The sequence below is a fragment of the Oncorhynchus masou genome, chromosome 11, assembly GCF_036934945.1.
Source record: "Oncorhynchus masou masou isolate Uvic2021 chromosome 11, UVic_Omas_1.1, whole genome shotgun sequence".
NCBI lineage: Eukaryota > Metazoa > Chordata > Actinopteri > Salmoniformes > Salmonidae > Oncorhynchus > Oncorhynchus masou.
Window position 1 is genome coordinate 3,302,775 of NC_088222.1, and position 13,260 is coordinate 3,316,034.

Genomic DNA, 13,260 nt, shown 5'->3' on the forward strand with positions numbered 1-13,260 from the left:
TGCAGCCTTGCGAGGGTTAACACGTTTAAATGTTTTACTCACCTCGGCTGCAGTGAAGGAGAGTCTGCATGTTTTCGTTGCAGGCCGTGTCAGTGGCACTGTATTGTCCTCAAAGCGGGCAAAAAAGTTATTTAGTCTGCCTGGGAGCAAGACATCCTGGTCCGTGACTGGGCTGGTTTTCTTTTTGTAGTCCGTGATTGACTGTAGACCCTGCCACATACCTCGTGTCTGAGCCGTTGAATTGAAATTCTACTTTGTCTCTATACTGACACTTAGCTTGTTTGATAGCCTTGCGGAGGGAATAGCTGCACTGTTTGTATTCAGTCATGTTTCCAGTCACCTTGCCCTGATTAAAAGCAGTGGTTCGCGCTTTCAGTTTCACGCGAATGCAGCCATCAATCCACAGTTTCTGGTTTGGGAATTTTTTAATCGTTGCTATGGGAACGACATCTTCAACGCACGTTCTAATGAACTCACACCGAATCAGCGTATTCGTCAATGTTGTTGTCTGACGCAATACGAAACATGTCCCAGTCCACGTGATGGAAGCAGTCTTGGAGTGTGGAATCAGCTTGGTCGGACCAGCGTTGGACAGACCTCAGCGTGGGAGCTTCTTGTTTTAGTTTCTGTCTGTAGGCAGGGATCAGCAAAATGGAGTCGTGGTCAGCTTTTCCGAAAGGTTGGCGGGGCAGGGCCTTATATGCGTCGCGAAGTTAGAATAACAATGATCCAAGGTTTTGCCAGCCCTGATAGCACAATCGATATGCTGATACAATTTAGGAGTCTTGTTTTCAGATTAGCCTTGTTAAAATCCCCAGCTACAATGAATGCAGCCTCAGGATGTATGGATTCCAGTTTGCAAAGAGTCAAATAAAGTTTGTTCAGAGCCATCGATGTGTCTGCTTGGGGGGGGAATATATACGGCTGTGATTATAATCTCGTTAGCCATAAGGCATACGCCCCCACCCCTCTTCTTACCAGAAAAGGTTTTGTTTCTGTCGGCGCGATGCGTGGAGAAACCCGCTGGCTGCACCGCCTTCGATAGCGTCTCTCCAGTGAGCTATGTGTCCGTGAAGCAAAGAACTTTACAGTCTCTGATGTCCCTCTGGAATGCTACCCTTGCTCGGATTTCATCAACTTTTTGTCAAGAGACTGGACATTGGCGAGAAGAATGCTAGGGAGTGGTGCACGATGTGCCTGTCTCCGGAGTCTGACCAGAAGACCGCCTCGTTTCCCTCTTTTACGAAGTCGTTTTTTGGGGTCGCCGGCTGCAATCCATTCCGTTGTCCTGGTTGAAAGGCAGAACACAGGATCCGCTTCGCGAAAGTCATATTCTTGGTTGTACTGATGGTGAGTTGACGCTGATCTTATATTCAGTAGTTCTTCTCGACTGTATGTAATGAAACCTAAGATGACCTGGGGTACTAATGTAAGAAATAACACGTAAAAAAACAAAAAACTGCATAGTTTCCTAGGAACGCGAAGCGAGGCGGCCATCTCTGTTGGCGCCGGAAGAGAGAGAGACAGATTTCAGCTGATACTCTACAGAGAGAGACAGATTTCAGATGATACTCTACAGAGAGAGACAGATTTCAGCTGATACTCTACAGAGAGAGACTGATATCAGATGATTGGAATATCCAAGGCCTGAGGTCATCTGCCTTTGGCCTGAAGAGCAGAAACCCGGACTTCACCAAAGAAATCGGTAATACAGACATTGTCATCCTGCAAGAAACCTGGTATAGAGGAGACAGACCCACTGGATGCCCTCTAGGTTACAGAGAGCTGGTAGTCCCATCCACCAAACTACCAGGTGTGAAACAGGAAGGGACTCGGGGGTATGCTAATTTGGTATAGAGCAGACCTAACTCACTCCATTAAATTAATCAAAACAGGAACATTCTACATTTGGCTAGAAATTCAAAAGGAAATTATCCTAATAGAGAAAAAATGTCCTCCTGTGTGCTACCTATATCCCCCCACTAGAATCCCCATATTTTAATGAAGACAGCTTCTCCATCCTGGAGGGGGAAATCAACCATTTCCAGGCCCAGGGACATGTACTAGTCTGTGGTGACCTAAATGCCAGAACCGGACAAGAACCTGACACCCTCAGCACACAGGGGGACAAACACCTGCCTGGAGGTGACAGCATCCCCTCCACCGTATGCCCCCTAGGCACAACTATGACAACATAACCAACAAAAACGGGTCACAACTCCTGCAGCTCTGTCGCACGCTGGGTATGTACATAGTCAATGGTAGGCTTCGAGGGGACTCCTATGGTAGGTACACCTATAGCTCATCTCTTGGCAGTAGTACTGTAGACTACTTTATCACTGACCTCAACCCAGAGTCTCTCAGAGCGTTCACAGTCAGCCCACTGACACCCCTATCAGACCACAGCAAAATCACAGTCTACCTAAACAGAGCAATACTCAATCATGAGGCATCAAAGCCAAAGGAACTGAGTAACATTAAGAAATGCTATAGATGTAAGGAATGCAGTTTGGAAACCTACCAAAAAACAATTAGGCAACAACAAATTCAATCCCTTTTAGACAATTTCCTGGGTAAAACGTTCCACTGTAATAGTGAAGGTGTAAACTTGGCAGTAGAAAATCTTAACAGTATATTTGACCTCTCAGCTTCCCTATCAAATCTAAAAATCTCAAATAGAAAACCGAAGAAAATTAACAACAATGACAAATGGTTTGATGAAGAATGCAAAATTCTAAGAAAGAAATTGAGAAACCTGTCCAACCAAAAACATAGAGACCCGGAAAACCTGAGTCTACGCCTTCACTATGGTGAATCACTAAAACAATACAGAAATACACTACGGAAAAAGAAGGAACAGCATGTCAGAAATCAGCTCAATGTAATTGAAGAATCCATAGACTCTAACCACTTCTGGGAAAATTGGAAAACACTAAACAAACAACAACACGAAGAATTATCTATCCAAAATGGAGATGTATGGGTAAACCACTTCTCCAATCTTTTTGGCTCTATAACAAAGAATAAAGAGCAAAAACATATACATGATCAAATACAAATCTTAGAATCAACTATTAAAGACTACCAGAACCCACTGGATTCTCCAATAACATTGAATGAGTTACAGGACAAAATAAAAACCCTCCAACCCAAAAAGGCCTGTGGTGTTGATGGTATCCTCAATGAAATGATCAAATATACAGACAACAAATTCCAATTGGCTATACTAAAACTCTTTAACATCATCCTTAGCTCTGGCATCTTCCCCAATATTTGGAACCAAGGACTGATCACCCCAATCCACAAAAATGGAGACAAATTTGACCCCAATAACTACCGTGGAATATGCGTCAACAGTAACCTTGGGAAAATCCTCTGCATTATCATTAACAGCAGACTCGTACACTTCCTCAATGAAAACAATGTACTGAGCAAATGTCAAATTGGCTTTTTACCAAATTACCGTACAACAGACCATGTATTCACCCTGCACACCCTAATTGACAACCAAACAAACCAAAACAAAGGCAAAGTCTTCTCATGCTTTGTTGATTTCAAAAAGCCTTCGACTCAATTTGGCATGAGGGTCTGCTATACAAACTGTTGGAAAGTGGTGTTGGGGGTAAAACATACGACATCATAAAATCCATGTACACAAACAACAAGCGTGCGGTTAAAATTGGCAAAAAACACACATTTCTTCACACAGGGTCGTGGGTTAGACAGGGATGCAGCTTAAGCCCCACCCTCTTCAACATATATATCAACGAACTGGCGCGGGCACTAGAAAAGTCTGCAGCACCCGGCCTCACCCTACTAGAATCTGAAGTCAAATGTCTGCTGTTTGCTGATGATCTGGTGCTTCTGTCACCAACCAAGGAGGGCCTACAGCAGCACCTAGATCTTATGCACAGATTCTGTCAGACCTGGGCCCTGACAGTAAATCTCAGTAAGACCAAAATAATGGTGTTCCAAAAAGGTCCAGTCACCAGGACCACAAATACAAATTCCATCTAGACACTGTTGCCCTAGAGCACACAAAAAACTATACATACCTTGGCCTAAACATCAGCGCCACAGGTAACTTCCACAAAGCTGTGAACGATCTGAGAGACAAGGCAAGAAGGGCATTCTATGCCATCAAAAGGAACATAAATTTCAACATACCAATTAGGATTTGGCTAAAAATACTTGAATCAGTCATAGAGCCCATTGCCCTTTATGGTTGTGAGGTCTGGGGTCCGCTCACCAACCAAGACTTCACAAAATGGGACAAACACCAAATTGAGACTCTGCACGCAGAATTCTGCAAAAATATCCTCAGTGTACAACGTAGAACACCAAATAATGCATGCAGAGCAGAATTAGGCCGATACCCACTAATTATCAAAATCCAGAAAAGAGCAGTTAAATTCTATAACCACCTAAAAGGAAGCGATTCCCAAACCTTCCACAACAAAGCCATCACCTACAGAGAGATGAACCTGGAGAAGAGTCCCCTAAGCAAGCTGGTCCTGGGGCTCTGTTCACAAACACACCCTACAGAGCCCCATGACAGCAGCACAATTAGACCCAACCAAATCATGAGAAAACAAAAAGATAATTACTTGACACACTGGAAAGAATTAACAAAAAAACAGAGCAAACTAGAATGCTATTTGGCCCTACACAGAGAGTACACAGCGGCAGAATACCTGACCACTGTGACTGACCCAAAATTAAGGAAAGCTTTGACTATGTACAGACTCAGCGAGCATAGCCTTGCTATTGAGAAAGGCCGACGTAGGCAGACATGGCTCTCAAGAGAAGACAGGCTATGTGCTCACTGCCCACAAAATGAGGTGGAAACTGAGCTGCACTTCCTAACCTCCTGCCCAATGTATGACCATATTAGAGAGACATATTTCCCTCAGATTACACAGATCCACAAAGAATTCGAAAACAAATCCAATTTTGAAAAACTCCCATATCTACTGGGTGAAATTCCACAGTGTGCCATCAGAGCAGCAAGATTTGTGACCTGTTGCCACGAGAAAAGGGCAACCAGTGAAGAACACGCACCATTGTAAATACAACACATATCTATGCTTATTTATTTTATCTTGTGTCCTTTACCATTTTCACATTGTAAAAACACTGTATATATATATATATATATAATATGACATTTGTAATGTCTTTATTGTTTTGAAACTTCTGTATGTGTGATGTCTACTGTTAATTTTTATTGTTTATTTCACTTTATATATTATATACCTTACTTGCTTTGGCAATGTTAACACATGTTTCCCATGCCAATAAAGCCCCTTGAATTGAATTGAATTGATACTCTAGAGAGAGAGACTGATTTCAGCTGATACTCTAGAGAGAGAGACATTTAACCTATAGAAAACACAGGTCTATTAGAACACACACAAAACGACACGTATCTAGGACAAAATATCAGCAACACAGGTAGCTTTCACAGGGCTGTGAATGAGCTGAGAGCCAAAGCAAGAAGAGAATTCTATGCCATTAAAAGGAATATTAAAACCAATTAGAATCTGGCTTAAAATTTTCCAAATCAGTTATAGAATAAAACCAATTGCTCTCTATGGCACAGAAGTATGTGGTCCACTCTCTAATAATGAATTTACCAAATGTGAGAAACATCCGAATCGAAATACTGCATGCATAGTTTTGCAAGTGCCAAGAAAATCTCCCAACTAACGCTTGTAGAACAGAATTGGGCCAATACCCCCTACTTATTCAAATAGAGATTAAAAAGTAGAGACGGAGAGGGACAGTTTCCCTGATGACCCCAGATGTCAATACACGGTGTGTCAGTATTTCATCAGTAGTCCAAAATGACACCCTTTTCCCTACATGGTCCTATGGGTCCTGTCCAAAAGCAGTGTGTAGGGAATGTGGTACCTTTCTAAACCTTCTAGCCTCTGGTACACAGTCGTGAGGGTGAACACATCTTAAACCCAACGTCTCCAAAACTAAATTGATGGTAATATCCTCGAGACAATAAGAACTAGTACCCGGATAACCAAATTGTAGTAGTGTTTACAGTCAAATTCAAGAGTTAATGTCACGATCGTTATAAGGAGTGGACCAAGATGCAGAGCGATATGGTTCCATTCTCTTCATTTTGGAGTGAAACTCAAAGAAGACAATAAATCGCAACCCGAAACGTGATGCAACAATAGTACTCACAAGCAACTATACATAGTCAAGATCCCACAAAGCACAATGGGAAAATGGCTGCCTAAATATGATCCTCAATCAGAGACAACGATAAACAGCTGCCTCTGATTGGTAACCACACCAGGCCAACACAGATGTATATAATCACCTAGATAAACCACCCTAGTAACTGTCACGCCCCAACCAACATAGAGAATAAACACCTCTCTATGGTCACGGAGTGACAGTTAAAATGAACACTGTTATTAAACAGAAAATGAAATAGATTTGACATATCAAACCCATTGTGCTGGCTTTGTAATGTTGTCCAATCACCTGTTAGGATTACGAGATCAGGAAATATAAACAGATGAAACGTGCTGCTTGATGACTGCATTAAGCGTTAGTCTAGTGAACATGAGGGATTTACTTCAGCTATTCTCCTATTACTACTCTATGTAGTAGAGGAGACAGTATTATGGTGTATTTACTCTATGTAGTAGAGGAGACAGTATTATAGTGTATTTACTCTATGTAGTAGAGGAGACAGTATTATAGTGTATTTACTCTATGTAGTAGAGGAGAGAGTATTATGGTGTATTTACTCTATGTAGTAGAGGAGACAGTATTATGGTGTATCTACTCTATGTAGTAGAGAAGACAGTATTATAGTGTATTTGCTCTATGTAGTAGAGAAGACAGTATTATAGTGTATTTGCTCTATGTAGTAGAGAAGACAGTATTATAGTGAAATTGACTCTATGTAGTAGAGAAGACAGTATTATAGTGTATTTACTCTATGTAGTAGAGAAGACGGTATTATAGTGTATTTACTCTATGTAGTAGAGAAGACAGTATTATAGTGTATTTACTCTATGTAGTAGAGAAGACAGTATTATAGTGTATTTACAAATCAAGTTGCATTTGTCACATGCGACGAATCCAACAGGTGTAGAAATAGCGTGAAGTCTAATAAGAGTTAAGAAATTATTAACAAAAAAATTGAAGTAAAAAATAAAAAGAGCAACAATAAATAACAACAACGAGGCTATATACAGGGTGTACCGGTACAGAGTCAATGTGGAGGCTATATACAGGGTGTTACAGTACAGAGTCAATGTTGAGGCTATATACAGGGTGTAACGGTACAGAGTCAATGTGGAGGCTATATACAGGGTGTTACGGTACTGAGTCAATATGGAGGCTATATACAGGGGGTACCTGTACAGAGTCAATGTGGAGGCTATATACAGGGGGTACCGGTACAGAATCAATGTGGATGCCATATACAGGGGGTACCGGTACAGAGTCAATGTGGAGGTTATATACAGGGGGTACCGGTACAGAGTCAATGAGGAGGCTATATACAGGGGTTTCCGGTACAGAGTCAATGTGGAGGCTATATACAGGGGGTACCAGTACAGAGTCAATGTGGAGGCTATATACAGGGGGTACCGGTACAGAGTCAATGTGGAGGCTATATACAGGGGGTACCAGTATAGCGTCAATGTGGAGGCTATATACAGGGAGCACCAGTACAGAGTCAATGTGGAGGCTATATACAGGGTGTTACAGTACTGAGTCAATGTGGAGGCTATATACAGGGGGTACCGGTACAGAGTCAATGTCGAGGCTATATACAGGGGGTACCGGTACAGAATCAATGTGGATGCCATATACAGGGGGTACCGGTACAGAGTCAATGTGGAGGTTATATACAGGGGGTACCAGTACAGAGTCAATGTGGAGGCTATATACAGGGGGTACCGGTACAGAGTCAATGTGGAGGCTATATACAGGGTGTACCGGTACAGAGTCAATGTGGAGGCTATATACAGGGGGTACCAGTACAGAGTCAATGTGGAGGCTATTTACAAGGGGTACCGGTACAGAGTCAATGTGGAGGTTATATACAGGGGGTACCAGTACAGAGTCAATGTGGAGGCTATATACAGGGGGTACCGGTACAGAGTCAATGTGGAGGCTATATACAGGGTGTACCGGTACAGAGTCAATGTGGAGGCTATATACAGGGGGTACCGGTACAGAGTCAATGTGGAGGCTATATACAGGGGGTACCAGTACAGAGTCAATGTGGAGGCTATTTACAAGGGGTACCGGTACAGAGTCAATGTGGAGGTTATATACAGGGGGTACCAGTACAGAGTCAATGTGGAGGCTATATACAGGGGGTACCGGTACAGAGTCAATGTGGAGGCTATATACAGGGTGTACCGGTACAGAGTCAATGTGGAGGCTATATACAGGGGGTACCAGTACAGAGTCAATGTGGAGGCTATATACAGGGGGTACCGGTACAGAGTCAATGTGGAGGCTATATGCAGGGGGTACCAGTACAGAGTCAATGTGGAGGCTATTTACAAGGGGTACCGGTACAGTCAATGTGGAGAAGATGATTCATCAACAATACATTTGATCTAACTTTATATTTGGAGTGCAAAGAACTGCTTTGTGGAGACCCTCTAGTGTAGTAGATATCTAGTGTAGTAGAGACTCTCCAGTGTAGTAGAGACTCTCTAGTGTAGTAGAGACCCTCTAGTGTAGTAGAGACCCTCTAGTGTAGTAGATATCTAGTGTAGTAGAGACCCTCTAGTGTAGTAGAGACTCTCTAGTGTAGTAGAGACCCTCTAGTGTAGTTGAGACCCTCTAGTGTAGTTGATATCTAGAGGACATTCTGTGGAAACTCTCTAGTGTAGTAGATATCCAGCTCCACTGTTTTGAAACTCTAGAATATATTACTTTGAATAGATTTTCTTGGTACAAGATTCATGAAAATTTCCAAGGTCCTCTAGACCGGGGACCTGGCGGGAACTAAGCATCTGGCCCAGCTCTGGACCTGGGACCTGGTGGGAACTCAGCATCTGGCCCAGCTCTGGACCTGGGACCTGGCAGGAACTCAGCATCTGGCCCAGCTCTGGACCTGGGACCTGGTGGGAACTCAGCATCTGGCCCAGCTCTGGACCTGGGACCTGGTGGGAACTCAGCATCTGGCCCAGCTCTGGACCTGGGACCTGGTGGGAACTCAGCATCTGGCCCAGCTCTGGACCGGGGATCTGGTGGGAACTCAGCATCTGGCCCAGCTCTGGACCGGGACCTGGCGTGAACTCAGCATCTGGCCCAGCTCTAGACCGGGGACCTGGCGGGAACTCAGCATCTGGCCCAGCTCTAGACCGGGGACCTGGCGGGAACTAAGCATCTGGCCCAGCTCTGGACCTGGGATCTGGTGGGAACTCAGCATCTGGCCCAGCTCTGGACTGGGACCTGGCGGGAACTCAGCATCTGGCCCAGCTCTGGACTGGGACCTGGCAGGAACTCAGCATCTGGCCCAGCTCTGGACCGGGATCTGGCGGGAACTCAGCATCTGGCCCAGCTCTGGACCGGGACCTGGCGGGAACTCAGCATCTGGCCCAGCTCTGGACCTGGGACCTGGCGGGAACTCAGAATCTGGCCCAGCTCTGGACCGGGATCTGGCGGGAACTCAGCATCTGGCCCAGCTCTGGACCTGGGACCTGGCAGGAACTCAGCATCTGACCCAGCTCTGGACCTGGGACCTGGCGGGAACTCAGCATCTGGCCCAGCTCTGGACCTGGGACCTGGCGTGAACTCAGCATCTGGCCCAGCTCTAGACCGGGGACCTGGCGGGAACTAAGCATCTGGCCCAGCTCTGGACCTGGGATCTGGTGGGAACTCAGCATCTGGCCCAGCTCTGGACTGGGACCTGGCGGGAACTCAGCATCTGGCCCAGCTCTGGACAGGGACCTGGCGGGAACTCAGAATCTGGCCCAGCTCTGGACCGGGATCTGGCGGGAACTCAGCATCTGGCCCAGCTCTGGACCTGGGACCTGGCAGGAACTCAGCATCTGGCCCAGCTCTGGACCTGGCGGGAACTCAGCATCTGGCCCAGCTCTGGACCGGGACCTGGCGGGAACTCAGCATCTGGCCCAGCTCTGGACTGGGACCTGGTGGAAACTCAGCCGTACCTTTGTGCGGTATATAGGTCAGAGCTGGGCTGCTCCTTTTTAATCGGATCGGTCTGCAGTGTGTGGGCCAGCATTGGGTCGGGCATATACTGGGACAGAAAAACAAATGTTGTGGGCCCCAGCTGAGCCTGAGTCATTTTACTAACTGGGTACCTCAATAGGGTCACAACATCAGGTTTTCAGTGAGCCTGTGATGTGACTTCCGCTTTTGGACCTTTTTTATGTCACTTATATATTGAAGCGACTTCTTCGTAGCAGGTTAGGAGAATTAAAATAGCAGGTTAGGAGAATTTACGGAGCAGGTTAGGAGAATTAAAATAGCAGGTTAGGAGAATTTATGGAGCAGGTTAGGAGAATTAAAATAGCAGGTTAGGAGAATTTACGGAGCAGGTTAGGAGACTTAAAATAGCAGGTTAGGAGAATTAAAATAGCAGGTTAGGAGAATTCAAATAGCAGGTTAGGAGAATTAAAATAGCAGGTTAGGAGAATTAAAATAGCAGGTTAGGAGAATTAAAATAGCAGGTTAGGAGAATTAAAATAGCAGGTTAGGAGAATTAAAATAGCAGGTTAGGAGAATTAAAATACCAGGTTAGGAGACTGAGTTTAAGGTTAGGGGAAAAAGTTAGTGTTGGCAAAAAATGCACTCCGAACCTGCAAATCACTTTGTATCGAAGTGGCGTGAAAATAGTGTCCGTTAATAACAAGGAGGTACTCAATCTTAACTCCGCCTCCACGTTTATTGGATTGGTTGAAGAGCAACCAGGACCAGAAGGAATTAAATGCCTTTTCTTTAATGCTACATTAGGTTACCTTTGATACAACCTCCTCCCCGGATAACTACACATGGGCAGAATTGTATGGTGGACAATATTTTGATATAAACACGAAAAAACAACAACTATTGAGTGTACCCTCAACATTTCAAGCCAGCAAAGTTCGTATTGTAGTATAAACCATCACAGTTTATATTGTAAAGATCCCTGGGTTTATAAGCGCAGATATCGACTCTGCCGCTTGAGCAGGACTTTACGGTACAGTCGATAGCGCGCTGGACTTTAGGCTAGAAAATTGAGGGTTCGAGACCTGCTCCCTGCTTTCCTTACGATATTATAGTCAAGCAATTGTGAAAATCATGTTTGGAGATTGAACTAATAGTAGAGTATTTGAGGTTCTATGCTATTGGCTTGGGCTGGTGGGGGATTCATCCCCAACCTTCTCGCCAAGTAGTCAGTAAACGGACAGGTGTACAGGTGATACACGGGTTGTGACTCCGCCAAAAAACCTCAGTTTGTACAAAATAAAGACTAATTCCGGATGGATGAGACGTCAGTCCCCGTTGATCGCGGGGACGCTGTATGAAAGCTCATTATAACGCCTGAGTGGGTTCTCAGTGGTAAAAACACGCCTTGTCCCCGCCTCCCATTCACAGCGTCCCGTTCACGTCCTCTCTTTCTGATCCCCGGTCTCAAAGTACACGCTGGAGCACTCGGACAACACGATGGAGTAGCATGACTTTGTCCTTTCTTTCCCTTTGATGGATTTGCATTTCCTTTGGAATATACTTTAATCACACGGTAAGTTGTCCGTGATGCAGTCGGTTGCACACTGACCCACGGGTGAGAAATGCGCGGAATGGTTGCTATTCGCCAATTCAACTGTTGTCTATTGTTGCTGACATCGTTCACGGTCGATAGGATCCTGCTGTAATGGACAAGTGGTTTTGACATGTCTGTAGTGGCAGCGTGTTTCTGGCAGCCCGTTACATGTAGCCAGTGTTTCACTACAGCGTCACTTTGTTTCAATGGTCAAACCTGGAGAGGGAAGCCACACGTTGTGGATGGAGGACAGGCTACTACTGGCATGGTCCTCAGAGGGTCATTTTGACCAGCGAGGAGCCGTGGGCTCAGACAAACACCTGCCTCTGGAAGTCATTTAGGACCGTGAGGTGATGGCTGTCTCATTACCACACCTTCGTGTTGACTTTTACATCCCGAGTTGTGTGAGAGCCTATACATCCTAAACAGACATAATATGTTCGCCATTAGCGGGGACATAGTGATGCAGTCTCGTTGTTTTTGTCGCCTTTTTGTGTGTGTCGTTGTCCGGTTTAGGAGCAGTGCTGATTTTAGGATAATAATGAATACATGAACAAGTGAGACCTGATCCTAGATCAGCACTCCTACTCTAAGATCCTGATGTGTGATCTCCCGATCATCTTTACCCCAATCTGATTCCACACGATGCCCTACGGGCTGTGGCCCTTCTAGTTGGTGTGGAGGTACACATCAGGCCTATAATGATATTGATGTGTGTGATGCAATAAAGCAATTCGGGTGATTTTCAACAACAACGTGGAAATCCCCCCCCCCCCATCAAAAGAGATTGAATTCACTCAGCTCTATTGGATCAGCTAATGTATCTGGCCAGTGACTTCACATGGGCAAATCATCACACTGTGTCATTTCCTATGGGCCCTGGTCAATAGTAGTTTACTATATATATGGAATATACTTCAGCTATCCACAGCTCCTATGGATGGATGGAAAGCCCTACAAAGTCGACATCACCACCATAGCCTGAGAATGTGTAGATGTTGCTCCCCATGTTACACATTCATGCATTTGTACACACACACACACACACATAGACAGCCTCATTTTCAGTGTGGAGGGTGAATTCATGATGTCTTGTGGTGTTCATTAGTTTCTTCTAATTGGCTAGATTAGTAATGAATGTGTATTGTGCTGTGTATTAATCAGTGAAGGCTGGACAAGCTCTAGGCTACAACATTGTGTTCTATAAGCGCCAGCTGGCTATTCAAATAGGGACTACCCCCCCCCCCCCCTTCGTTTGCAACTTCTTTCTTTAGGTTGGATGCTTCAGAATGTCGGGAACACACTGCCTGTAACACATCAACACAGATAAACTACAATAAACTACTGCCGTAGGTTAAGTCTATATCTAAAACACTTTCATTAGTGTCAAATTATACAGATACATTCTCAACACAGCAGTCAGTCAGCATTTAGAAATGCATGCAGCTGTATTTCAAGAAAATAAAGTCTGAATCCCCCCCCCCCCCAAAACA

The 13,260-nt window shown here is 44.8% G+C and overlaps 1 pseudogene; it reads left to right on the forward strand.

The window, feature by feature from the left end:
* The first annotated feature begins 11,603 nt into the window (after window positions 1-11,603).
* The window catches only part of LOC135548033 (phospholipid phosphatase-related protein type 1-like), a 134,396-nt pseudogene continuing 132,739 nt past the window's right edge, over window positions 11,604-13,260 (forward strand).